Source organism: Bufo gargarizans, chromosome 1 (assembly GCF_014858855.1).
Source record: "Bufo gargarizans isolate SCDJY-AF-19 chromosome 1, ASM1485885v1, whole genome shotgun sequence".
Taxonomy (NCBI): domain Eukaryota; kingdom Metazoa; phylum Chordata; class Amphibia; order Anura; family Bufonidae; genus Bufo; species Bufo gargarizans.
This window is the reverse complement of record NC_058080.1, coordinates 136676683-136703762: the sequence shown is the minus strand read 5'-3', so window position 1 is coordinate 136703762 and position 27080 is coordinate 136676683. Positions and strand designations below refer to the sequence as shown.

Genomic DNA, 27080 nt, shown 5'->3' with positions numbered 1-27080 from the left:
TTTTTTTTTATGTGATCACATTTCACTTTTTGCACTGAGCACCTGCACTTTATCACCATGCACTGTAGTCACTTTTTATAGTAATTGGACATGGTTGTTTCCCTTAATTTGGGTATTATATTTTTAATCATTCATGTAATTTTTTGCTCACATGTATACATTATAATATGAAATATTCCCTAGACACAGCGTATAGTATGGTTATGAAAATCCTGCTTCTGGTATTTTATTAGTGATTATTTCTTTCAATAACATACAAAGGCCTCATGCACACGACAGTTGTTGTGTTCCGTTCCGCAAAATGGGGTTCCGCTGTTCAGTGATCCGTTTCCGTTTTTGTTTCAGTGTGTCTTCCTTTATTTTTGGAGGATCACCAAACATGAAGGAAAGTCCAAGTCAAGTTTGCCATGCAAATGATAGGAAAAAATAAACGGACGCGCAGATGACAATCTTGTGTGCCTCTGTGTTTTTTCACGGACCCATTGACTTTAATGGGTCCGCGAACCGTTTTCCGTGAAAAAAAATAGGACAGGTTATATTTTTTTGACGGACTGGAACCACGGATCACGGACGCGGATGACAAACGGTGCATTAGCTGAGTTTTCAACTGACCCATTGAAAGTCAATGGTTCCGCAGAAAATCACGAAAAACGGAACAACGGACACGGAATGAAACGGTCGTGTGCATGAGGCTAAAAGGTGAGAAATATTTGGTTTCCCTTCTCTCTCTTCCTTCTACCCGCCCTCCCCCACCGGCAACTCGCTTATCTAAAACTTGCCAAAGGGTACGTGTAGATGCCTCCCTTAGGCCTCATGCACAAGAACGTATATTCTTTCCGCGTCAGTTCTGTGTTTTTTTTTAGGGCCATATACGGAACCATTCATTTCAATGGGTCAGCAAAAAATAAAAAATAAAAATAAAATAATAATAATATGGAAGTTACCATATGTCGTATTTCCGTTCGGCAAGTTACCATATGTCCTATTATTGTCCGTATTACGGACAAGGATAGTACTGTTCTATCAGGGGCCAGCTGTTCCCTTCTGCAAAATACGGAATCCACACAGATGGCCGCGTGCATGAGGCCTTAGGGTTCTTGCACAGAAGTTTTCCGTTCGGATGCGATGCGTGTACTGAACACATAGCATCCGGACTGATTCCTGTCATTTTTCACTCATCTCGGTGTTCAGGAAGGGGGGAAATAAATTGCATGTTCTATACTATATTTTTCATCTTTCATGCAGACGTGCATGAATGGAGCTTGCGTGAAAAACAGAAGGCATCAGGATACAATGCGTACAGGGGGGAAAAAAAATATATAAAAAATAAAATAAAAAAAACACACACACATTGAACGCAACTGCAGACAAAACTGATTGAACTTGCAAGGACAACCATCAGTTTTTTTTCCTTAAGGCTGTATTCACACGTCCGCAATGTGTTTTGCGGATACACGGAGACACGGATCATCAAAACACGGAAAGCGGCAATGTGCTTTCTGCATTTTGCGGACCGCACATTGCCGACATAATAGAATATGCCTGTTCTTGTCCGCAATTGCGGACAAGAATAGGACATGTTCTATTTTTTTGCGGAAACGGAAGCACGGATGCGGAAGTGCGGATCCGCAAATGTGGATGCGGACAGCACATTCTGTCCCCATAGAGAATGAATGGGTCCGCACCCTTTCCGCAAAATTGCGGAAAGGATGCGGACCCATTTTGCGGACGTGTGAATGGAGCCTAACTGGTCCATATCGCTTGTGTGAAAGAGGCCTTAGATTAATAAGGGCTCATTCTGACAGTTGTATGTTGTCCGTAAAAACGCGGATACGTTTTTTGGCGGACAGTTCAGCATGTCCGCAAAAAAAAAAAACGGATTGCATTCCATTTTTTTTGCTGACCCATAGACTTCAATGGGGCCATGTCCTGATTTTCACTGACAAGTATAGAACATGTTTCATTTGTTTTGCGGAGCCGTGCAATGGAAGAAAAGGCCTCCTAAGGGTGAATAGGGCAGCATCTAATCCGCAAAAAAACTGATCCGCATTTTTGCAGACAGCATACGGCTGTCTGAATAAGCCCTAAGGGCTCATTCGCACGAACGTATTTTGCGTTCCGTATATGGGCCGTTTTCTGCATTTCGCATATGGAACCATTCATTTTAATGGGTCCGCAAAAGATGCGGACAACACATCCGTTGCCCTCCAAACATTATGAGTCCTGTCCTATTCTTGTCCGTTTTGCGAATAGGCATTTCTATAATAGGCCTCCTGTTCTATTCCGCAAATTGTGGAAGGCACACGGGCGGCACCCATTATTTGCAGACCACAAAAAACCTCATGGTCGTGTGAACAAGCCCTAAAGTCTACACGTGACTACGGGCAGGGGATAACGTAAAAACTCTGCACAACCCCTTTAACAAACAGAAAATCCACACCAAAAACTCCAATTAATAGTGCAGATTTATGTGCAGTTTTGGCGTGGACATCTTGCCGAGTTTCTGCACACAAATCTGCACCATGTGCAGTTACCCTAAGTCGAGCTTCTGTGCGTTTCTACAACATATCCGCACCAAAATCTGCAATTTCTAATTTAGGATTTTGGTGCGGATTTGATTGGTTTTGCAGCAGATCACACTCTTCATTGGGAAAGGGTGAAATCCGCAGCCAAAACGGCAAACATAAATGATACTGATACTATAAATCATTATACACTCTACAGAATCATAGTGACATAAAGCTGTCACCATGATGCTGTAGAAGTAAGGTCAAGCAGAGGCACATAGCATTATAAATCATGATAACGCCTTGTGCGCCTGCAAGTCCAGGATCACGCTCACACACACTGCGTGATTCCCGCAATGGACTCGCTCCTGTGAAACAGCCCTTAAGCTGCTAGAGATCAGCAGCAGAAGAAAATGCACCAAATGGTGCATTGTTTGTTGTGGATTTTATTGTGGAAATGCTGCTGATATGAGATAGCATGAAAATGCACGGCATAAACTGGCATGCTGCAAATTTAATTTCTGCATCACAGGTCAATTTCCGCTGGGGATTTTTTATTTGCTTGCTGGTACAGTAATTGCAGATTTTCTGCATGCAATTCCGCAACTGAAAATTCTTAGCGTATTCTCTATGGATGAACATAACCAAATTGTTCCTTACAGGAAGAAAAGCCCCCCCTCCCCCCCCAAAGCCGGAGTCTCTCAGGGTTTTTCCCATCATAATGATTTTTTTTAAAAGTGCCCGCAGCCAGCCTGCTGAAACAGAAGATTCAGGCTGGGTTCAGACCTGAGCGTTTTACAGCGCGTTCCTACGCGCTGTAAAACGCTCAACAGGCAAGAACCAATGATTCCCTATGGGAATGGTTCTGACCTGAGCGTTTTACAGCGCGTACGATCGCACTGTAAAACGCCCGACGCCCCAAGAAGTACATGAGCTTCTTTGGGGCGTCTTGTTGCGCGTTCCCGTCCATAGACTTCAGCGGGAACGTGCGACACCGCAGGAGCCAGGCACTAACTGGAGCAGCTGACTATGTCCATGCACCGCCGGATGTAAACAGTGTGGGAATCTGAAGATGGAAGTAGCGGAGACAACGTGGAGGAGGTAAGTATGAAGCTTCTTTTTCAGCAAGCTGGCTGCTGACACTTGCTTAAAGGAAATGCATCACAAATTTTTTTATCTGCCAGTTAAAACCAGATAGTAAATTTTTTTTTTTTTATAATCAGTTTATTTTCAGATTACTTTATTCTATTTCCTGAACAGGATTATGGGGGCGGCCATCTTGCCTGAGCTGTTCAGCATTTAGACTGCATTAAGAAAATTGCTTTCCGGCAGCCCCATGGTCCATAGACACAATGGTCAGGGAGGTTTTTCTGGGCATGCTCTGTGACCTGTGCAGGGGTCATTGTACAAGGAAAGACTAGATTAGCTCTGACAATCACCTATCATGAATGGTGTACCCTGTCTTATCTATACACAGAGGCAATATCATTACAGGCAGAATGAGAGTGACCGATAAGCAGATAACTGCAGTAAAGGGAACTGACAGTAAAGGGAACCTGTCAGTTTTATGGTGTCCTAACTAAGGGCAACATAAATAAGTGACTGATTCTCTTAGCAAAATGCTGGGTCACTTACTTTAACCACTTCAACCCCGCTAGCTGAAACCCCCTTAATGACCAGGCCACTTTTTACACTTCTGCACTACACTACTTTCACCGTTTATTGCTCGGTCATGCAACTTACCACCCAAATGAATTTTACCTCCTTTTCTTCTCACTAATAGAGCTTTCATTTGGTGGTATTTCATTGCTGCTGACATTTTTACTTTTTTGTTATTAATCAAAATTTAACGATTTTTTTGCAAAAAAATGACATTTTTCACTTTCAGTTGTAAAATTTTGCAAAAAAAACGACATCCATATATAAATTTTTCGCTAAATTTATTGTTCTACATGTCTTTGATAAAAAAAAAATGTTTGGGTAAAAGTTATAGCATTTACAAACTATGGTACAAAAATGTGAATTTCCGCTTTTTGAAACAGCTCTGACTTTCTGAGCACCTGTCATGTTTCCTGAGGTTCTACAATGCCCAGACAGAAGAAAATCCCCACAAATGACCCCATTTCGGAAAGTAGACACCCTAAGGTATTCACTGATGGGCATAGTGAGTTCATAGAACTTTTTATTTTTTGTCACAAGTTAGTGGAAAATGATGATTGTTTTATTTATTTTTTCTTACAAAGTCTCATATTCCACTAACTTGTGACAAAAAATAAAAACTTCCATGAACTCACTATGCCCATCACAAAATACCATGGGGTGTCTTCTTTCCAAAATGGGGTCACTTGTGGGGTAGTTATACTGCCCTGGCATTCTAGGGGCCCAGATGTGTGAGAAGAAGTTTGCAATCAAAATCTGTAAAAAATGACCGGTGAAATCCGAAAGGTGCACTTTGGAATGTGTGCCCCTTTGCCCACCTAGGCTGCAAAAAAGTGTCACACATGTGGTATCGCCGTACTCAGGAGAAGTTGGGGAATGTGTTTTGGGGTGTCATTGTACATATACCCATGCTGGGTGAGAGAAATATCTTGGCAAAAGACAACTTTTCCCATTTTTTTTATACAAAGTTGGCATTTGACCAAGATATTTCTCTCACCCAGCATGGGTATATGTAAAATGACACCCCAAAACACATTGCCCAACTTCTCCTGAGTACGGCGATACCACATGTGTGACACTTTTTTGCAGCCTAGATGCGCAAAGCGGCCCAAATTCCTTTTAGGAGGGCATTATTAGACATTTGGATCCCAGACTTCTTCTCACTCTTTACGGCCCCTAAAAAGCCAAGGCAGTATAAATACCCCACATGTGACCCCACTTTGGAAAGAAGACACCCCAAGGTATTCAATGAGGGGCATGGCGAGTTCATAGAAATTTTTATTTTTTTGCATAAGTTAGCGGAAATTGATTTTTTATTTTTTTTTCTCACAAAGTCTCACTTTCCGCTAACTTGGGACAAAAATTTCAATCTTTCATGGACTCAATATGCCCCTCACGGAATACCTTGGGGTGTCTTCTTTCCGAAATGGGGTCACATGTGGGGTATTTATACTGCCCTGGCATTTTAGGGGCCCTAAAGCGTGAGAAGAAGTCTGGAATATAAATGTCTAAAAAAAATTACGCATTTAGATTCCGTGAGGGGTATGGTGAGTTCATGTGAGATTTTATTTTTTGACACAAGTTAGTGGAATATGAGACTTTGTAAGAAAAAACAAAAAAAAAAAAAATAATATTTCCGCTAACTTGGGCCAAAAAAAAATGTCTAAATGGAGCCTTACAGGGGTGATCAATGACAGGGGGTGATCACCCCCCTGTAAGGCTCCATTCAGACGTCCGTATGCGTTTTGCGGATCCGATCCATGTATCCGTGGATCCGTAAAAATCATACGGACGTCTGAACGGAGCCTGACAGGGGGGTGATCAATGACAGGGGGGTGATCAGGGAGACTGTATGGGGTGATCAGGGGTTCATAAAGGGTTAATAAGTGACAAGGGGGGGGTGTAGTGTAGTGTAGTGGTGTTTGGTGCTACTGTACTGAGCTGCCTGTGTCCTCTGGTGGTCGATCCAAACAAAAGGGACCACCAGAGGACCAGGTAGCCGGTATATTAGACTCTGTTATCAAAACAGCGTCTAATATACCTGTTAGGGGTTAAAAAAAAAAAAATCACATCTCCAGCCTGCCAGCGAGCGATCGCCGCTGGCAGGCTGGAGATCCACTGGCTTACCTTCCGTTCCTGTGCGCGCGTTCACAGGAAATCTCGGCTCTCGCGGGAGGACGCGTATATGCGTCTACCCAGAAGAGCAGGGCCGCCGGCAGGACGCAATCCTGCGTACGGCGGTCCCGAGCAGGTAAATTGACCAGTCAATCTACCAAACATCTTGTACTGAAAAGCTCCAGCTGATAATGATGAGTTCTGAATATTCATGAGCTCCTGACTCTCCCTGCCCACCTGCTGCTGATTGACAGTTTTTTTCCATATGAATCAGCAGCAGGTGGGCAGGGGAGTGGCTATAGCCGTTAATTAAATATACGCTGGACTCAAATCAGCTCATTAGCATGCGGCATATTTGTGTGCATATTATGAGGTAACCATCTGTCACACCAGTAAGTGAATACATCTAAGGCACTTTTTAGTAGTTAATGATTGTATATAATTAGTTAGATTATAATCTAATATCCACATGACAGGTTCCCTTTAAGCTTATGTTACACTGGCAGATAATCTTACAGATCATCGCTAACAAGCGTTTATATGAACTCTTGTTAGCAATGATCTGGCAATCTGGCAGTGTAATACTGCCGCCGCTTGCAAACGCTTGTTCATCGGGTAATTGGACTCTTTCAACAGGTTTAATAATCATCAACAATTAGGGCTGCAACGATTAATCGATGTAATCGATTATATTCGATAACTGGATTCGTTGTCGACGAATCCAGTTATCGAATAATCGCCGATTCGTTGCTATGCGGGCGCTGCATCTTTATTTTACCTTTTTACAATGACGCTCCTGTAACAGGCAGAGCGGACGGCGGCGTAACGTCACTCACTCACGTGACACGCCTGCTCCGCCTCCTTCATTCATGCCGTCCGTTCTGCCTGTTACAGGAGCGTCATTGTAAAAAGGTAAAATAAAGATGCAGTGATTAGTCCGACTTATAAGCATCGGGGCCAGGGCTGTTATGGGGAGGGGGGAGGATCTGTCTATGGCACTGCTATGGGGAGGGAGGTCTGTGTATAGCACTGCTATGGGGAGGGGGGAGGATCTGTGTATGGCACTGCTATGGGGAGGAGGGGGGGGTCTGTGTATGGCACTGCTATGGGAAGGGGGATCTGTGCACTGTTATGCCCATAACAGTGCACAGATCCCCCTCTCCATAACTGCGCCGTCCACAGATCCCCCTCTCCATAACTGCGCCGTCCACAGATCCCCCTCTCCATAACTGCGCCGTCCACAGATCCCCCTCTCCATAACTGCGCCGTCCACAGATCCCCCTCTCCATAACTGCGCCGTCCACAGATCCCCCTCTCCATAACTGCGCCGTCCACAGATCCCCCTCTCCATAACTGCGCCGTCCACAGATCCCCCATAACAGTGTCGTCCACAGATCCCCCATAACAGTGTCGTCCACAGATCCCCCATAACAGTGTCGTCCACAGATCCCCCATAACAGTGTCGTCCACAGATCCCCCATAACAGTGTCGTCCACAGATCCCCCATAACAGTGTCGTCCACAATTTGTTTTAATATGGCCTTTGAACATAATTTTTCAAGTAAGATCATATAAACCTCTCTGTTTTGTAATTTTGTCGTTTTTCCCGATTAATCGATTAATCGTAGAAATGAATCGGCAACTAATCGATTATTCAAATAATCGTTAGCTGCAGCCCTATCAACAATGATGATTCAGTACGAGGACGAGCCATACTGAGGAGGACATCGCTATATGTAATAGAGAGCAGGCAGCTGCCGAGAAGGAACGCTTCCCTCCCGACAATTGCCTATATTATCTGCCAGTGTAATATAAGCTTTAGTGGTAAGTGCGAAAACTGCAGGATTTTATGGTTTTTGTTTAAATATAGATATTCACATGGAAAATTTAAAATAACATTCTAAATACAGTGGTCCTTCAAGTTACAATGTTAATTGGCTCCAGGACGATCATTGTAAGTTGAGTAATCGGTTCCAAAGCCACAAAATGTCATCCAAGATTAAAGAAAATTAAGATTTAAGAAAAATAAGCTGATAACTAAGGGCTCTTTCACATCTGCGTTATAGTCTTCCGGCATAGAGTTCCGTCGTCGGGGCTCTATGCCGGAAGAATACTGATCAGGATTTTCCTAATGCATTCTGAATGGAACAGTTCGTCCTTCAGGATGCATCAGGACGTCTTCTGTTCCGGAACGGAACGTTTTTTGGCCGCAGCAAATAGCGCAGCATGCTGCGCTTTTTGCTCCGGCCAAAAATCCGGAACACTTGCCGCAAGGCCGGATCCGGAATGAATGCCCATTGAAAGGCATTGATCCGGATCCAGCCTTAAGCTAAACGTCGTTTCGGCGCATTGCCGGATGCGACGTTTAGCTTTTTCTCAATGGTTACCATGGCTGCCGGGACGCTAAAGTCCTGGCAGCCATGGTAAAGTGTAGCGGGGAGCAGCATACTTACCATCCGTGCGGCTCCCGGGGCGCTCCAGAGTGACGTCAGGGCGCCCCAAGCGCATGGATCACGTGATCGCATGGACACGTCATCCATGCGCATGGGGCGCTCTGACGTCATTCTGGAGCGCCCCGGGAGCCGCGCGGACTGTAAGTATACTGCTCCCCCACTCCCCACTACTACTATGGCAACCAGGACTTTAATAGCGTCCTGGATGCCATAGTAACACTGAAAGCATTTTGAAGACGGATCCGGATTTGAAGTTGACACAATATGGTGCAATTTCAAACGGATCCGTCCCCAATTGACTTTCAATGTAAAGTCTGGACGGATCCGCCTGACCAACTTTCAGAATTTTTTCTGAAATATAATGCAGACAGATCCGTTCTGAACGGATACCATTGTTTGCATTATAGGAGCGGATCCGTCTGTGCAGACACCAGACGGATCCGCTCCGAACAGCAAGTGTGAAAGTAGCCTAATCTGCCTCTATATGGGAGAACACAGATGCCCATCAGCATCACTCACTGCAGCTAAACAATAAAAGGACACGTATTAATGTAATGATTAAAGGCCTGCAGGGCTTTCCACATTCTCCACTTAATCAGAATATTAGCTAAAATTGCCAACAAGAGAACTAAACTGACTCATACGGCTCTGGCCTGATGTACAGTAGCTAGTTATATGCCACGTGCAGGAAATCCTGCAATGTGTGCACGCTTCCCTCAGTCCTACCTTAACCCTTTCACTACCTAGCCACTTTTCACCCTAAATCCCAGGCCGATGTTTGCTAATCTGACCAGTGTCACTTTAAGTGGTAATAACTTGAAAACACTTACTTATCCAAGCCATTCTGAGAATGTTTTCTCATTACATATTGTACTTCATGACAGTCGTAAAGTGGAGTCAAAAAATTTCATTTTTATTTATAAAAAAATACCCAAATTTACACAAAATTTTGAAAAATTAGCAAATTTCCATTTCTCTACTTTTATAATACATATACAAAAGCAAAAAAAACAAAAGGGATCCTCATGCCCAAGCTAAAATTAGCATATACAATCCATGTTGCGGCAACAGTACAGGGATCAACCTGTAAACAATCACGACTACCAGCTCCCATGAAATGTGCAAAACCTATAGAAGAAACGAAGCTGACTACGTACTGTTATCAAATATCATAAATACTTTTTTAGTTACAAAACATGACATATATCAAGGACATAATCATTAAAAGCCCAGTGGGCAGAAAAAAACCTAATAAAGTATTTATGATATCTGATAACAGTACGTAGTCAGCTTCGTTTTTATAATACATAGTAATACCTCCAAAAATAGTTATTACTTTACATTCCCCATATGTCTACGTCATGTTTGGATCATTTTGGGAATGCCATTTTTTTTTGGGGGGGATGTTACAAGGCTTAGAAGTTTAGAAGCAAATCTTGAAATTTTTCAGAAAATTTCTAAAACCCACATTTTCAGGACCAGTTCAGGTCTGAAGTCACTTTGTGAGGCTTACATAATAGAAACCACCCAAAAATGACCCTATTTTACAAACTACACCCCTCAAGGTATTCAAAACTGATTTTACAAACTTTGTTAACCCTTAAGTGTTCCACAAGAATTAATAGAAAATTTCAGAATTTCACTTTATTGGCAGATTTTCCATTTTAATCATTTTTTTTCTGCTAACAAAGCAAGGGTTAACTGCCGTTTGCAGAAACACCCCATATGTGGTCGTAAACTGCTGCACACGGCAGGGCGCAGAAGAAATATGTTTTTTGGAAGGAAGATTTTGCAGGACTGTTTTTTTTACACCATGCCCCATTTGAAGACCCCCTGATGCACCCCTAGAGTAGAAACTCAAAAAAATGACCCCATTTTGGTAACTACGGGATAAGGTGGCAGTTTTGTTGGTACTATTTTAGAGTACATATGATTTTTCGTTGCTCTATATTACACTTTGTGAGGCAAGGTAACAAAAATAGCTGTTTTGGCACCGTTTTTATTTTTTGTTATATTACAGTGTTCGGCCTCATGCACACGACCGTTTTTTTTTTTTAAGGTCCGCAAAAACGGGGTCCGTAGATCCGTGACCGTTTTTTCGTCCGTGGGTCTTCCTTGTTTTTTGGAGGATCCATGGACATGTAAAATGAAAAAAAAAAAACGAAGTCAAGTTTGCCATTGAAATGATAGGAAAAAACGGACACGGATCACGGACACGGATGCCAATCTTGTGTCCATCCGGCGCTGGTATCCTAAGGGTTAAGGGCTCATGCACACAAACGTATTTTCTTTCTGCTTCCGTTCCGTTTTTTTTTTTTTGCAGGCTGTATGCAGAACTATTCATTTCAATGGGTCCACAAAAACAACGGAAGGTACTCTGTGTGCATTTCATTTCCGTATTTCTGCTCCGCAAAAAATTGTGCATGCACTGTTATTGTCCGCAAATCATGGTCCGAGGCCCCATTGAAGTCAATGGGTCTGCAAAAAATACGGAACGCACACCGAACACACCCTGTATGTCAGCCGTAATTTGCGGATCAATACTGTAGAAATGCTATGTACAGCCCATATTGCTCACGTGTTTGGTGAATAAATAAGTTACTGTTTCCGATCCACAAAACGGATCAAATACGAAAACCATACGAATATGTTTGTGGAATAATGGAACGAAATAGGACTTAAAAAATCTGAGAAAAAAAATAAAAAAATAAAACAAACACTCTGGAGATACGGAAAAACGGACCCATGAAAAACGAACCGCAAAACAACAGTCGTGTGCATGAGCCCTAAAACTGAGAGACACTTGTATACCGTATATAGCGACATATAATTAACCAGAAATATACACTATATAATACTACCAGACCCCTCCCTATACACATTAGATTGCTGGCAGATCCTGGCATGAAAAAAATTCAATGTTTCCACATCCATACCACTATAAGGCCTCATGCACACAACCGTATGTATTTTGCGGTCCGCAAAAAATACGGATGACGTCCAGGTGCATTCCTTATTTTGCGGAACTGAACAGGTGGCCCCTAATAGAACAGTCATATCCTTGTCCGTAATGCAGACAATAGGACATGTTCTATTTTTTTTGCGGAAAGTAACTTCCGTTCTTTTTGCGGACCCATTGAAATTAATGATTCCGTATACAGTCAGCAAAAAAATAAATAAACGGAACAGACACGGAATCAAAATACGTTAGTGTGCATGAGGCCTAAGGCCCCTTGTACAAGAGAGAGTTTTTTGCACGGATGCATTGCGTGAATGCATAGCACCCGCACTGAATCCTGACCCATCCATTTCAATGGGTCTGTGTACATGAGAGTAAATCACGCACGTGAAAAACACATCAAAACTGTTGCAACCGCACGAAAAAAAAGTGAACACAACTGTAGACAAAACTGACTAAACTTGCTTGCAAAATGGTGTGAGTTTCACGGAACGCACCCTGAAAGCATACTGAGCCAATCCATATCGTTCATGTGAAAGAGGCCTAAGGATACGAGAGATAGGAATTTTAATTACGTATGGCAGCCAGTATGGACATATTTATATAAACCATCCGACTGCAATCAATATCATGGAGATCAGATAGTGGAAATCCACTGCAAAATTGGAACATACATACTACCGTGTTTCCCCGAAAAAAAGCCCTACCCCGATAATAAGGCCTAGCGCTATTTTGCAGGGTTTTTGGAGTAGGCCTAAAATATAAGCCCTAGATACAGCCGTATTTATTTATTTATATAAAAAGGAAAGGTGGGGGAAATGTGCGGGCTGCAGCAGCTCAGGAGCGCTCACTAATGGCTCCTGAGCTGCCATGAAACTTGGGGCGGGCGGCGCAGACTTCAGTGAAGCCGCCAGCCCACGCATACATCGCGGCACTAAGCAGCATCTGACGGGCTGGCGGCTTCACTAAATGCTAAATTATGCCGGCAGCCCGCGCTTCCCTTCACTTTCATGTTGGGCGGGCTGGCGGCTTCTCTGTATGCCCTGTACTGCCACCAGCCTGCACGTTCTTACTTACATGAAGGAGGCAGCAAGAGGATCTGGAGGAGCTCCTTACATCTCTCCCGTGCCGTATCTGCTCTCCCTGGTACCGTAGATTGCTGCCTAGGTCCCTTGGGTAAGGACAGCTCAGGGGCAATATACGGTACCAGAATAAAATAAAAAAAATGATAGTGTGGCAAATCTGACTATAACCCCCCCCCTCATCCATAGGATTGCACCCATGTACTGCAGTATATGGGTGCACTCCTATGGATGAGGGGAGTTATAGTCAGATTTAATATAAACACTGTGCAGGGACTATTCTGTAATTGGCATTTGGCTATATAAAATATGTTCATGCAACCAAAATAAGCCCTACCCCAATAATAAGCCCTAACCCTTTATTCGGAGAAAAAAACAACAACATAAGACCCCGTCTTATTTTCGGGAAAACACGGTAGTACTTATCTGTTTCCAGACCCCTCAAATCTTCTACAAACAGCTGACAATGGTATACCACACCATTATAACACTTGCTACAGATGCACACAGTGGCGGATACACGTCTGCTTGGCTTTCCGATAGTTAATGGGCACATAATTTTGAAGGTAAACATTAGTTTTCCCTACAAAATCACACACCCCAAAAAAATAAAAAAATAAATCAATTTCAAATACTGCAGTTGGAGCAGATTTTGGCAGCCGCTTTGTATGCTTGTACCTTCATATGTACCCTACCAATCCTCTGCCACCGCAGTGTAGGTGCTTACAGGGACTCACGCCAGCCTTTGTTCACTGGGCTCCAGGAGCGACATGGCGTGCCCACACATGACCTCTGCAGCTGAAGCGGTGACATGCCGACACCACCGGGCCAGTGCTTGTTAACTAGGCTGGCTATTACAGAGACTGGCGGTGGCACTAGGGAAGAGCCCGCACGGGAGCAGCAGGGGATTGGTAAAGTCAGTGTCTGCCATTTGAACATAACCAGACATCACAAAAATTTGCTGTGTATTTCTGCCATGGAACACCGCGGCAAAAATATGAGGCTGATCCTCAGATATCTACCACACTGCAGTGTCGTGGAACCTGCCCAAGTATTAGCCCCATTCACTGGGGAGAATCCGCATGTGGCTATCTGATGCGGATTGTACGTGTAAACCATGGCAAGAATTTACCTGTCAATCTGGTTTTGATTTTGTAGATTTTGTAAGCCAACCAATAGGTGGCATAAGGTTAGGACAGATTAACAAGCCAACGTTCGATCCGAAAATTACAAAATGTGTGTCGGCCACATCTTTCAGAATGACTGAAGCCCCCCTGACCTGAATTAACTGCATCATAGTAATTGTTGACACAGCGGGGGAGATTTATCAAACTGGTGTAAAGTAGAACTTGCTTAGTCGCCCATAGCAACCAGAGTCCACCTTTCATTTTCAAAAGAAGCTGAGAAAAATTAAAGGTGGAATCTGACTGGTTGCTATGGGCAACTAAGACAGTTCTACTTTACACCAGTTTGATAAATATCCCCCAATCAGTTTCTGATTGTGGGTCTATTGTAGTGTACTCACATCATCTGAGCACAGTACAACAGAATTTCAATCAGATAGGAACTATCATAAATTACTATAATGTCATTAGTTTGAGTCGGGGGAGCCGCGGTCAGTCTGGGAGAGGCAACTGACACATGCCCTGTGTTTACCGCACCGGGCACGGTCATGTGAATCAGGTCTTAAGGCCCTTTCACACAGGCAAATTATCGGGGCAATAATTGGAAAACATGTTTGTATAAATGCTTGTTCTCAATAATTGCACTGTGTTCATGCACACGAACGTTTGCAGCCAATGCGCATTCTGCGGGCCGCGACGTGGTCTGCAATGCACGGGCACTGGCCGCCGTTTGTGGACACGGACCCATTTGCTTAAATGGGTCCACAATTTGCAACATTCTGTCTGCACCACACAAAAATAAAAAATAAAATGACCAAAATCTCATGGAAGAGCTCCGTAGTGTTTCCGCTCCATTCCTCTGCTCCGTAATGCGGACAATTATAGGACATGTTTGATTTTTATTTTTTTTGCAGAACGGACATATGGACACGGATTAACTTCCGTTTTTTTTTTGCAGACCCACACGGAACGGACACGGAAAGAAAATACGTCCGTGTACATGAGCCCTAAATATGGGATAGGTTAAAATAGTTTTTCAGGATTTAAATACATGAAATAAATCATCAGGATCTGATCAGTGGGGGCACGACACCAGGGACCTCTGCCAATCAGCTGTTTGAGAAGGCACCAGTGCTCCTGTGAGCACATCGCCGTACATTGCATAGCGGATGTGCTTGGCATCGGCCCAGTCCCATTCACTTCTACGGAACTGATCTGCGCCTAGGCCACGTGACCGATGAACGCGTCATCACTTGGCCTAGGAAAAGCAGCAAAAAGCCTGCGGCGCTACTCTGAGCATTGCTGCCTTCTCAAACAGCTGATCGGCTGGGGGTCCCAGGTGTCGAACCCCACCTCCAGAGGATGGGTCAACAGTATTTTAGACTTGGAAAACCTCTTTAAGCAAATCTTCCCCATTATGTGGACATTCTGAGACCGAAACAAAAGGGGGAGCTACTTGTATGGAACAGCAATATGTAGACACAGGAGCAATTGAAAACAAAAAAACTAACCAAAAGCTTCTGTGTCAGATTGAACAAATTATATATATATATAAAGAAATGTGGGCAGCACCACTGTCTGTGAGGTTCAAACGGAGTGCCAGCGGCTGAGTAGGCGATCCACCTCCAAAAATGTATAAAGATAAGGAATTCCGCAGCACATCCGGATAGTAAGAAGGTAAAAAAAAGACTTTATTCACCAAGCATGCGACGTTTCAATCCTCTCAATGGCATTTTTCTCAAGCAGTATCTCTAGATATAGATATAGATATAGAGAGAGAGAGATAGTAAGAAAAAGAAACGATAGACAGCTACAGTTTTAAGTTGTTAGGAGTTGTTATGGTGATAATAAAGACGAAAAAACATCTCCCTAAAACCTCCTGTGACCCATTAGTGAATACTACATTCCCATAGATACAATTATATCAGGTATACCAGGGCTCACCCATCACATACTATAATTGGAACTACCCAGTCACAGAAATATGCGCCGCCATAAAGATGCTTATAGAAAATTCCTGCTTAATTGCTCCGCAACGTCACAGTTGTAAAGCAGCTACATTCACATTGTAATGATTATAAATTAACATATTTTGGTTGAGCTAAATATTAACTGGCAGCTGAATGAGGACCAGTTCTGAACTACACAAGTGGATAGGGTGACATCGGGAAAGAAAGGAAAGTTTATAGGAGGTTACATTGACCCCATGAACAGTACAGCGGCACAAAGAACAATCCTCAAATAACAGACTAGACGGAGCCCTGAATATGTACGTGCGGAGACTTGTCCTCCAGGCTTCCTTCACACACAGTTTTATTTTTATATGACACCGTTTTTTGGGCTTCACAACATCAAAACAAAATACACAGCATGTAATTAACCTAATATTTTATTATATTAGATCAAGTGTAAAAATCAGTAGCAGCGATAGATATATATATATATATATATATATATATATACACATACATACATATACACATACATATACACACACACACACACACACACACACACACACATACACGAAAGAAAAGAACCACAGATGATGTGTCATATACCAAAAAACACGACCCCTTGATGATGACCATCAAAAAAAAGGACTGGGAAAATATCTAAAATTGTAAAGTGCAACCTTTTCATGCAAATAAACCTAAGTACATATGAAGGGAAAAGTCCAATTTCTACATTAAATGTATCAAAATAAAGTGCCTAGTGCAAAACATCATATTCAGAATTCATCAAGGAGTGCATAATAAAATAAGTAATAATAGTAATTCTGACCAGTGTGGTTCTGACTCCGACGCGCGTTTCGCATTTCGCTTCCTTCCTGATCACAAATCCATGCGGAAACGACACACATAATCCGCCCCGTGTGCAGGCACTAGGGATGAGCGAATCGACTTCTGATGAAACATCCGAAGTCGCATAAAACTTTGTTAGAATACTGTACGAAGCGGGAGCTCCGTACAGTATTAGAATGTATAGGCTCAGATGAGCCAACGTTATTACTTCACAAAGTCTCGCTAGACTTCGGGTAATAACTTCATAAATTAATTTCTACTGTAAAAAACCTTTTCCCCAAACTCGGGAATATGACCTTGAAAGGGTTTTCTGAGATTTTGATACTGATGACCTATCCTAGTGAAACTACGACTCCCAGCATACTCTATTCATTTCTATAGGGTTCTGAGAACAGCCAAGCAAGTATGCATCTTGGGAGTTGTAGTTTTACCACAGCTGGAGTGCTGGAGGTTAGCCATCACTGGCCTATCCTCTGGATTGGTCATTATTCTCTGATCAGTGGGGGGTCAGACACCCCAGACGATCAGCTGTTTGAGAAGGCACCGCTGCCTACTCGGAGTTCACCAAGCACAGTGCCGTACATTGTACAGTGGCTCAGCTCCATTTACTTCTATGGCGCTGAGCTGCTCCGAGGCCATGTGACTGATGTGTCGTCACTTGGCCTAAAAAAAGCAGCGAGAAGGCTGCGGCACTACTGCGAGTGCCGCTGCCTTCTCTAACAGCTAATTGGCAGGGGTCCCAGGTGTCGGACCCCCACTGATCAGATACAGATGACCTATACAGAGGATAGGTCATCCGTTATAAAGTTTTGGAAACCCCTTTAAGGCCACATGAACATTGTGCGTATGATTTTCTGCATGGATTTTCATGCAGAAAATCCGAAGCATGAGGCCTCATGCAGTCCCCAATGCACAGGCACTATACATGTGGCTGCTGCGATGGATCCAGACCCATTCAACTTCACAAAAAAAAAAAAACACGAACATCCGTTCCGCACCTTCCGGATTGTGGACCCATTCAAGTAAACGGGTACAGATCCGTGATGCGGTTAGAAGACTGCCAGTGCCCACATATTGAGGACTCTCTGTTTGCGGACCGCAATAAGGGCACAGCCGGGCAACAGCCGTGTGCATGAGGCCTCAGACAGGGCCAGCGAAGTAGGTAACATTTTCTAAATCACTATTACACTTTGCTGATTTTTATTTATTTTTTATGGTAAACTGACCTGCGGTGTGGATTTTAGCCCTAAAGGGGGTTCTCCGGGCTACAGATATAGATGGCATATCCTTCAGAGGGTCATTAGAGAGTAAGGTCTCATCTAAAAAAAAGAGGTCATCTTGCCCTAGTGGATGGGCACAAACTTATTTTAATCAAAATATATTCGTAAAGTACTTCAGATTAGCACTATGTTTGCAGAGTGCTGTTCCAGTGCTTTTGGGTCTACACACTCAGGGCTCCAGATGGCGACCAAAATGGTCGCTAATGCAACTTAGAATTGCAAAATACATATACATATAATATAGCTGGGATGCTTAGGAGCATGGGGTTTTCTAAGCTACAGCCCATGCAGTTAAAGAGGTTGGGCACTCATTTCCAGGACCTGTCAGACTAGCCAGATTTGCGTTGGTAATCCCTAGTTGCTGGGTCCTGGCTCATTCGCTTCCAGGCCTCTGATGCTCGTCTTGGGGTTCTCCATGAAAACGTTTTGATGCCACTGCAGCCAGACAATCACTGGCCACAGTGGAGATCTGCTTCCCTTGCATCACATGACCATTTAACATAATGCAAGGGAAGCAGACAGGAGTCCATGGGCGCAGCCACTGGCATCTAACGTGCATGAGGACCTTAGTCCTGAAGAGGGGCGTCACCCGATACAGCGACCAGACTATCAGACAGGGAAGAGGGTGGCTCCGGCTGTGACCGCAATATCGGGGGGCTGACTGTAGGGACTGTCACCAGGTCCCCAAAAACGGTGACAATATCCTGCACAGTAGGGGTTGTCAGAAGGCACCAATCAGAGAAAATTCCGGTGGGACACTTTACCTAGCACTGTGGCCCCTTGGGTCTATAGACTGGTGGGGGCCCCAGTGTGAGAAAACCCCTTCTTTGCTGTAACCCAATCCAGAAAGTCCTGAGCGGCGAGGAGGCAGCAGCATGTTCCTCAGCACACACTACACCTCATTAGCTTAGTGTCAACATAGTCATTGGGACATTCTTCCTCGCTGCCTTGTCTTTTCAATGCAAAGGGTGAGATCTGGGGCAAATCCACAGCAAAATACACTCCCAACATACGGATTTTGGGGCACGTTTTAGACGCCGGTCTTAATAAAGGCCCAGTGCTGGCAGAGGATCCACTGGAGTTATATAGAGGCGCCGGCCTCTCCATACCTTTGGCGCATTCAGCTCTCTTGCTGTCTTAGATTTAGCCCATTTTCTACGGTGAATGAGATGGGCGTGCCAGCCTGTCCCCTTCCCCGCCCACAATTTTAGACCTGGCATGAGCTGGGCGAAGTTGCAGATAGCTGTGCCGACATCTGCGTCTGAAATATGCCTAATATAAGCGTATTTCGGCTTAGTAAATTAACCTGTTTGACCAAAATTTTGGAGCAGAAATCCAAGAAAATACATGTATGAATGTTCCTATGGAAAAGTGTTCACATGAGAGCACCTGAGGGTACAGTCACATGTCCGGCAGCCTGATCCGGCACAACTGCCGACCAGACAAAAACTGTTGGCTAAAGCCTGGCATTTATGCCAGAAAGTGGCCAGATCACCGCCGGACACCGTACAGTCAATGGGGATCCGGCAGTGAAGTGTAGAATTCGGCAATGCCGGAACAGCCTGCGGGATCCAGTGCTGCCGAGGTGAACATGTCCTTACAGTCCACAACCGCAGCGACCGTGTATTTATAAAAAAAAACTAGGGGTGCACCGAAATGAAAATTCTGGTCCGAAACCGAAACCAAAAATTCAGGATACCCCTTGACCGAAAACGAAACCGAAACTGCCTTTTTGCCCAAATACTTTTAAAAGACCCCCCACCCCATAACAGTGCCATCCACAGACCCCCCTACCTCATAACAGTGCCATCCACAGACCCCCACCCACCCCATAACAGTGCCATCCACAGACCCCCCCCACCCCATAACAGTGTCATCCACAGACCCCCCCACCTCATAACAGTGCCATTCACAGACCCCCACCCACCCCATAACAGTGCCATTCACAGACCCCCACCCACCCCATAACAGTGCCATCCACAGACCGCCCCCCCCCCCCCCATAACAGTGCCATCCACAGACCGCCCCCCCCCCCCCCCACATTGTACAATTAATAGAAAATAGCGGGGGGGATTGGGAGGAGGAGCTGGGGGCCGGTGCGTTCACTGTTCTCCGGCCCCCAGCTCCAGTAGTTATTAAATGTTGTACAATTAATAAGGATTCTATTCATGAGGCCCCCTCTGCAGTAGAACATTCAATATAGCCACATCCTACTCACAGGGCAGTTATCTTAATGCTGGCCGGCCGGGCAGACCAGCGGCAGCGTCACAACTGACGTCATGTGCCCGGCCTACTTTCTGAATGAAGGAGGCGGCGCAGGCATGTGACGTCAGTCGTGACGCTGCCGCTCGTCTGCCCGGCCGGCCAGCATTAAGATGACAGCCCTGTGAGTAGGATGTGGCTGTATTGAATGTTCTACTGCAGAGGGGGCCTCATGAATAGAATGCTTATTAATTGCACACATTTTATAACTACTGGAGCTGGGGGCCGGAGCACAGTGAACGCACCGGCCCCCAGCTCCTCCCCGCTATTTCCGGCCGATATGTACAAATATCGGCAGAAACAGATTAGGTGCATTTTCGGCCGCCGAAATTTCGGTGCACCCCTGGAACCCACCCTTATACCACAATGCAACTTCTTTATTTATTTATTTTATAGGTTATTAACAGTGTTTTTAGCAGTGTTTTTTTTGTTTTTTGTTTTTTTGCAGTAAAAATGCCAGATCCATATGTTAGCTGAAAGTCTATGAAAAACATAAAGGCAGAATACACAAGATTTTCAGGTTTTTTTCTCCCCTGGCATTATGATATCTCTACAGGGAAAAAGAATGTGGGTCTAACATTTGTTTAGAAAAATAAACTTCCACTAAAAACACATACACGTAAAAATATGCAGTTTCTATAGCATTTCTTGCGCAAACAAAGAAAATTAGAGTGTAGGGGCCCTAAGGGCCCTTGCAGACGGGCGTTGGTCATGCTGCTAGTCCGCAGCGCTGCCGGGGGTCTCATTGCATTATATTGATTTATGATGCTATGTAACCCTTAGGCCCCTTTCACACGGGCGAGTATTATGCGCGGATGCGATGCGCGAGTTGAACACATTGCACCCACACTGAATCCAGACCCATTCATTTCTATGGGGCTGTTCACATGAGCGGTGATTTTCACGCATCACTTGTGCGTTGCGTGAAAATCGCAGCATGCTCCTCTTTGTGCGTTTTTCACATAACGCAGGCCCCATAGAAATGAATGGGGTTGCGTGAAAATAACAAGCATCCGCAAGCAAGTGTGGATGCGGTGCGATTTTCACGCATGGTTGCTAGGAGACGATCGGAATGGAGACCCGATCATTATTATTTTCCCTTATAACATGGTTATAAGGGAAAATAATAGCATTCTGAATACACAATGCATAGTAAAATAGCGCTGGAGGGGTTAAAAAATAAATTAAAAATAATTTAACTCACCTTAGTCCAGTTGACCGCGCAGCCCGGCTTCTCGTCTGTCTCCTTTGCTGAACAAGACCTGTGGTGATGTCACTCTGGTCATCACATGATCTTTTACCATGGTGATGGATCATGTGATGACCGGAGTGACGTCACCACAGGTCCTGTTCAGGGCCGATGCAAGGATTTTTGCCGCCCTAGGCAAGATAAAAATTGATGCCCCCCCCCCTTATCAGATCCGGAATTGCGGACCCGGATCCGCAATTCCGATCCTGAAAAAAAATAGTACATGTCCTATTCTTGTCCCCAATAGCGGACAAGAATAGGCATATTCTCTTAGTGCCGGCAATGTGCGGTCCGCAAAATGTAGTATTAATAACTAAACAATTAAATAATACACATATTGCATTGTCTACTTACCACCAGGACAATTAGATGATCTGGTCTCTGGCTGCAGTCTGGCTCTGCGGACTCCCTTGCCTTGTCACTCTCTTCTCCCCCCCCCTCCCTTGTCACTCTCTTCCCCCCCCCCTCCCTTGTCACTCTCTTCCCCCCCCCCCTCCCTTGTCACTCTCTCCCCCCCCCCCCCTCCCTTGTCACTCTCTTCCCCCCCCCCCTCCCTTGTCACTCTCTTCCCCCCCCCCTCCCTTGTCACTCTCTTCCCCCCCCCTCCCCTTGTCACTCTCTTCCCCCCCCCTCCCTTGTCACTCTCTTCCCCCCCCCTCCCTTGTCACTCTCTTCCCCCCCCCCTCCCTTGTCACTCTCTTCCCCCCCCCTCCCTTGTCACTCTCTTCCCCCCCCCCTCCCTTGTCACTCTCTTCCCCCCCCCCTCCCTTGTCACTCTCTTCCCCCCCCCCCTCCCTTGTCACTCTCTTCCCCCCCCCCTCCCTTGTCACTCTCTTCCCCCCCCCCTCCCTTGTCACTCTCTTCCCCCCCCCCTCCCTTGTCACTCTCTTCCCCCCCCCCCCTCCCTTGTCACTCTCTTCCCCCCCCCCTCCCTTGTCACTCTCTTCCCCCCCCCCTCCCTTGTCACTCTCTTCCCCCCCCTCCCTTGTCACTCTCTTCCCCCCCCTCCCTTGTCACTCTCTTGTCACTCTCTTCCCCCCCCCTCCCTTGTCACTCTCTTCCCCCCCCTCCCTTGTCACTCTCTTCCCCCCCCCTCCCTTGTCACTCTCTTCCCCCCCCCCTCCCTTGTCACTCTCTTTCCCCCCCCCTCCCTTGTCACTCTCTTCCCCCCCCCCTCCCTTGTCACTCTCTTCCCCCCCCCCCTCCCTTGTCACTCTCTTCCCCCCCCCTCCCTTGTCACTCTCTTCCCCCCCCCTCCCCTGTCACTCTCTTCCCCCCCCCTCCCCTGTCACTCTCTTCCCCCCCCCCTCCCTTGTCACTCTCTTCCCCCCCCCCTCCCTTGTCACTCTCTTCCCCCCCCCTCCCTTGTCACTCTCTTCCCCCCCCCTCCCTTGTCACTCTCTTCCCCCCCCCTCCCTTGTCACTCTCTTCCCCCCCCCTCCCTTGTCACTCTCTTCCCCCCCCCTCCCTTGTCACTCTCTTCCCCCCCCCCTCCCTTGTCACTCTCTTCCCCCCCCCCTCCCTTGTCACTCTCTTCCCCCCCCCCTCCCTTGTCACTCTCTTCCCCCCCCCCTCCCTTGTCACTCTCTTCCCCCCCCCTCCCTTGTCACTCTCTTCCCCCCCCCTCCCTTGTCACTCTCTTCCCCCCCCCCTCCCTTGTCACTCTCTCCCCCCCCCTCCCTTGTCACTCTCTTCCCCCCCCCCTCCCTTGTCACTCTCTTCCCCCCCCCTCCCTTGTCACTCTCTTCCCCCCCCCTCCCTTGTCACTCTCTTCTCCCCCCCCCCCTTGTCACTCGTCTCATTCTACTCCCCCCCCCCCCTTGTCACTCGTCTCATTCTACTCCCCCCCCCCCCCCACTCTCATTTCCTCCCCCTTGTCAATGTCACCTCTAATGTAGCGTGGCCGAGCTCTGTTCGCTCCGCGGTACAGGAGCTTTTGTTTCCTGTACCCGGCTGACAGGAAGTGCTCACTTAGTGTGCACTTCCTTTCAGTCCGGCCAGGTACAGGAAACAAATGCTCCTGTACCCCGGGCCGGACCGAACAGAGCTCGGCCACGCTACATTAACAACTCAGCAGTCAGCAGCACAGGCAGGCTGTGCAGCACTGAGCCGGCCGCTCAGGAGGCGCAGCATGAGGGGCGCAGCCGGCCGGCCGCCCGAACCTACATAGCCAATTTTTTTTTTTTACCTCAACGGGCGCCCCCTGCTAAATGGTGCCCTAGGCGACTGCCTAATTCGCCTTACTGGTGGCGCCGGCCCTGGTCCTGTTCCTGCAATAAATGCTCACCACAGGTCCTGTTCCTCCACACAGCACAGAAGACAGACAGAAGAGATGCCGGGCTCTGCGATGAACTGGACTAAGGCTACTTTCACACTTGCGTTCAGAGCGGATCCGTCTGAGACGGATCCGCTCATATAATGCAGACGGTGGCTCCGTTCAGAACGGATCCGTCTGCATTATATTGTAAAAAAAAATTCTAAGTGTGAAAGTAGCTTCAGACAGAACCGTCCAGACTTTACATTGAAAGTCAATGGGGGACGGATCAGTTTGAAAATTGAGCCATAGTGTGTCATATTCAAACGGATGCGTCCCCATTGACTTACATTGTAAGTCTGGACGGATCCGTTAGCCTCCGCACGGCCAGGAGGAACACCCGAACGCTGCAAGCAGCGTTCAGGTGTCCGCCTGCTGAGCGGAGCGGAGCCCAAACGCTGCCAGACTGATGCATTCTGAGCGGATCCGCATCCACTCAGAATGCATTAGGGCTGGACGTTCGGGGCCGCTTGCGAGAGCCTTTAAACGGAACTCACAAGCGGACACCCGAACGCTAGTGTGAAAGTAGCCTGAGGCGAGTTAAATTATTATTATTATTTTTTTTTTAACCCCTCCAGCGCTATTAGGCCTCCTGCACACGACCGTTGTGTGCACCCGTGGCCGTTGTCCTGTTTAACGTGTTTTTCTGCCGTCCCATTGACTTTCAATGGGTCCGTGGAAAAATCGGAAAATGCACCGTTTGGCAGCCGCATCCGTGATCCGTGTTTCCTGGCCTTGAAAAAAATAAGACCTGTCCTATTTTTTTCACGGCCAACCGTTCACGGACCCATTGAAGTCAATGGGTCCGTAAAAAATCACGGATGCACACAAGATTGTCATCCGCGTCCGTGATCCGTATCCGTTTTTTCCTATCATTTCAATGGCAAACTTGACTTAGATTTTTTTTTTCATTTTTCATGTCCGTGGATCCTCCAAAAACCACGGAAGACCCAAGGAAGAAAAAACAAGCACGGATCACAGTACAACGGAACCACGTTTTGCGGGACGTTAAAAAATACTGTCGTGTGCAGGAGGCCTTATACTATGCATTCTGTATTCAGAATGCTATTATTTTCCCTTATAAACATGTTATAAGGGAAAATAATAAAATCTACAGAACACCGATCCCAAGCCCGAACTTCTGTGAAGAAGCCCGGGTTTAGGTACCAAACACGCGCGATTTTTCTCACGCGAGTGCAAAACGCATTACAAATGTTTTGCGCTGAAAAATCACGTGTGTTCCCGCAAACCACCCGCACATTTTCCCGCAACGCCTGTCTGAAAGAGGCCTTACAGTTCTGACTAATGGAAACTGAAACACTTGTTACCCTGAGTGACTTCAATGGTATGATTGGGCACACGCGGGAAGACCAGCAAAAAGAGGATTTCTGGGATTACCTACATTTTTGCAAAACAGCATAAAACAGTAATAAATAAATATAGAAACATCGACATACTATACCTTGAAAAAAAACATGCTCTTCTGCCACTTTGGTAGTGGCATGCTGGCTATAGTGTCGCCAAGACACTGTCCCAATGGACAAAGACTGGCACAGGAGCAGACAGAGGGGACCACCCATTACACAGTGGGCATATGAAAAGGAGTTACTTCAGGCAGTTTTGCAAACATTTAGGTAATCCAGGAAAGTCCCTTTAAGTTGTCCGTTATGAGGTGAGCAGAGGTGGGAAGTGATGGCTCCCTGACTGCAGACCCTGGACGGAGTAGGACAGGATTTAGGGGCAGCTGGCAGTGAGGGGGCAGCACACACGCTTCACAATAGCGGCTTCCATCAGTCACACCGTATCCCCGCAGGCCACCAAGCGAGTCAATAAGCACAAAGCGCTATCCCCGGCGCACACCGGGCTCACCATGCTCCTCAGCTTCCGCCGGCCGGTGCATAGTCCGGAGCTCTCCCCGTCTCAGGTAGAACTGGCGCCGCAACCACCGGACGAAGCGTCCCCGTCCTCAGCTGACTGTTGCGGCTGCCGCGGCTCCGTCAGATAGAGAGGCGCGTCTCAGCCAATCAGCGTCCGCCGCCCGGTGACGTCATCACCCAGACTCTGTGAGAGAGCAGAAGTGGCCCAGCCGGGTCCTAGCATCACCGAGCAATCACTACCCAGTGCTGGAGGTAGTCACCGAACACTGGAGGGGGGTGGAGCAGCTCAGGGTATTGGTCCTGCATTTACAGTTAGTCCTAGATGGATACACAGAGGCGGCTCTAGACTTTGTGAGGCCTTAGCGAATACCCCCAAATATTATCCTGAAAAAATAATAGTGCCCCTCAAAGTCCCACCAATAGTAATTCCCTTCTAGAATGCCCTCATTAGTAATACTGCCCCCCCCCCACACTGCCCCCATTATGTAATCTGCCCCACACTATGTAATTTGCCCCACACTGCCCCTATTAAGTAATTTGCCCCCACACTGCCCCATTTAGTAATTTGTCCCCCACACTGCCCCATTATGTAATCTGCCCCACACTATGTAATTTGCCCCACACTGCCCCTATTAAGTAATTTGCCCCCACATTGCCCCATTTAGTAATTTGTCCCCCACACTGCCCCATTATGTAATCTGCCCCACACTATGTAATTTGCCCCACACTGCCCCTATTAAGTAATTTGCCCCCACACTGCCCCCATTTAGTATTTTGTCCCCCCACACTGCCCCATTGAGTAATTTGTCCCCCCACACTGCCCCCATTGAGTAATTTGTCCCCCCACACTGCCTCCATTGAGTAATTTGTGCCCCCACACTGCCCCCTCTGAGTGATTTGTCCCCCCACACTGCCCTCATTGAGTGATTTGTCCCCCCCACACTTCCCCCATTAAGTGATTTGTCCACCACACTGCCCCCATTAAGTAATTTGTCCCCCCCACACTGCCCCATTAAGTGATTTGTCCGCCACACTGCACCCATTTAGTAATTTGCCCCCACACTGCCCCATAAAGTAATTTGCCCCCCACACTGCCCCCATTAAGTAATTTGTCCACCACACTGCCCTCCATTATGTAATTTGCCCCCCACACTGCCCCCATTAAGTAATATGCCCCCCACACTGCCCCCATTAAGTAATATGCCCCCCACACTGCCCCCATTAAGTAATTTGTCCGCCACACTTCCCCCCATTAAGTAATTTGCCACCCACACTGCCCCATTAAGTAATTTGTTCACCACACTTCCCCATTAAGTAATTTGTCCGCCACACTGCCCCATTTAGTAATTTGTCCGCCACACTGCCCCCATTAAGTTATTTGGCCTCCACACAGCCC

General features: G+C 46.3%; 1 protein-coding gene across 1 annotated transcript in view; it reads right to left on the bottom strand.

Annotated features, from left to right (window-relative positions):
* Positions 1-25798, bottom strand: part of ATP10D (ATPase phospholipid transporting 10D (putative)) — a 125396-nt gene extending 99598 nt beyond the window's left edge. Inside the window, exon 1 of the mRNA XM_044298832.1 lies at positions 25677-25798. The gene's annotated coding sequence lies outside the window, so the exon portion shown is untranslated. The remainder of the gene's footprint in view (positions 1-25676) is intronic.
* Between the last annotated feature and the right edge of the window lie 1282 nt (positions 25799-27080).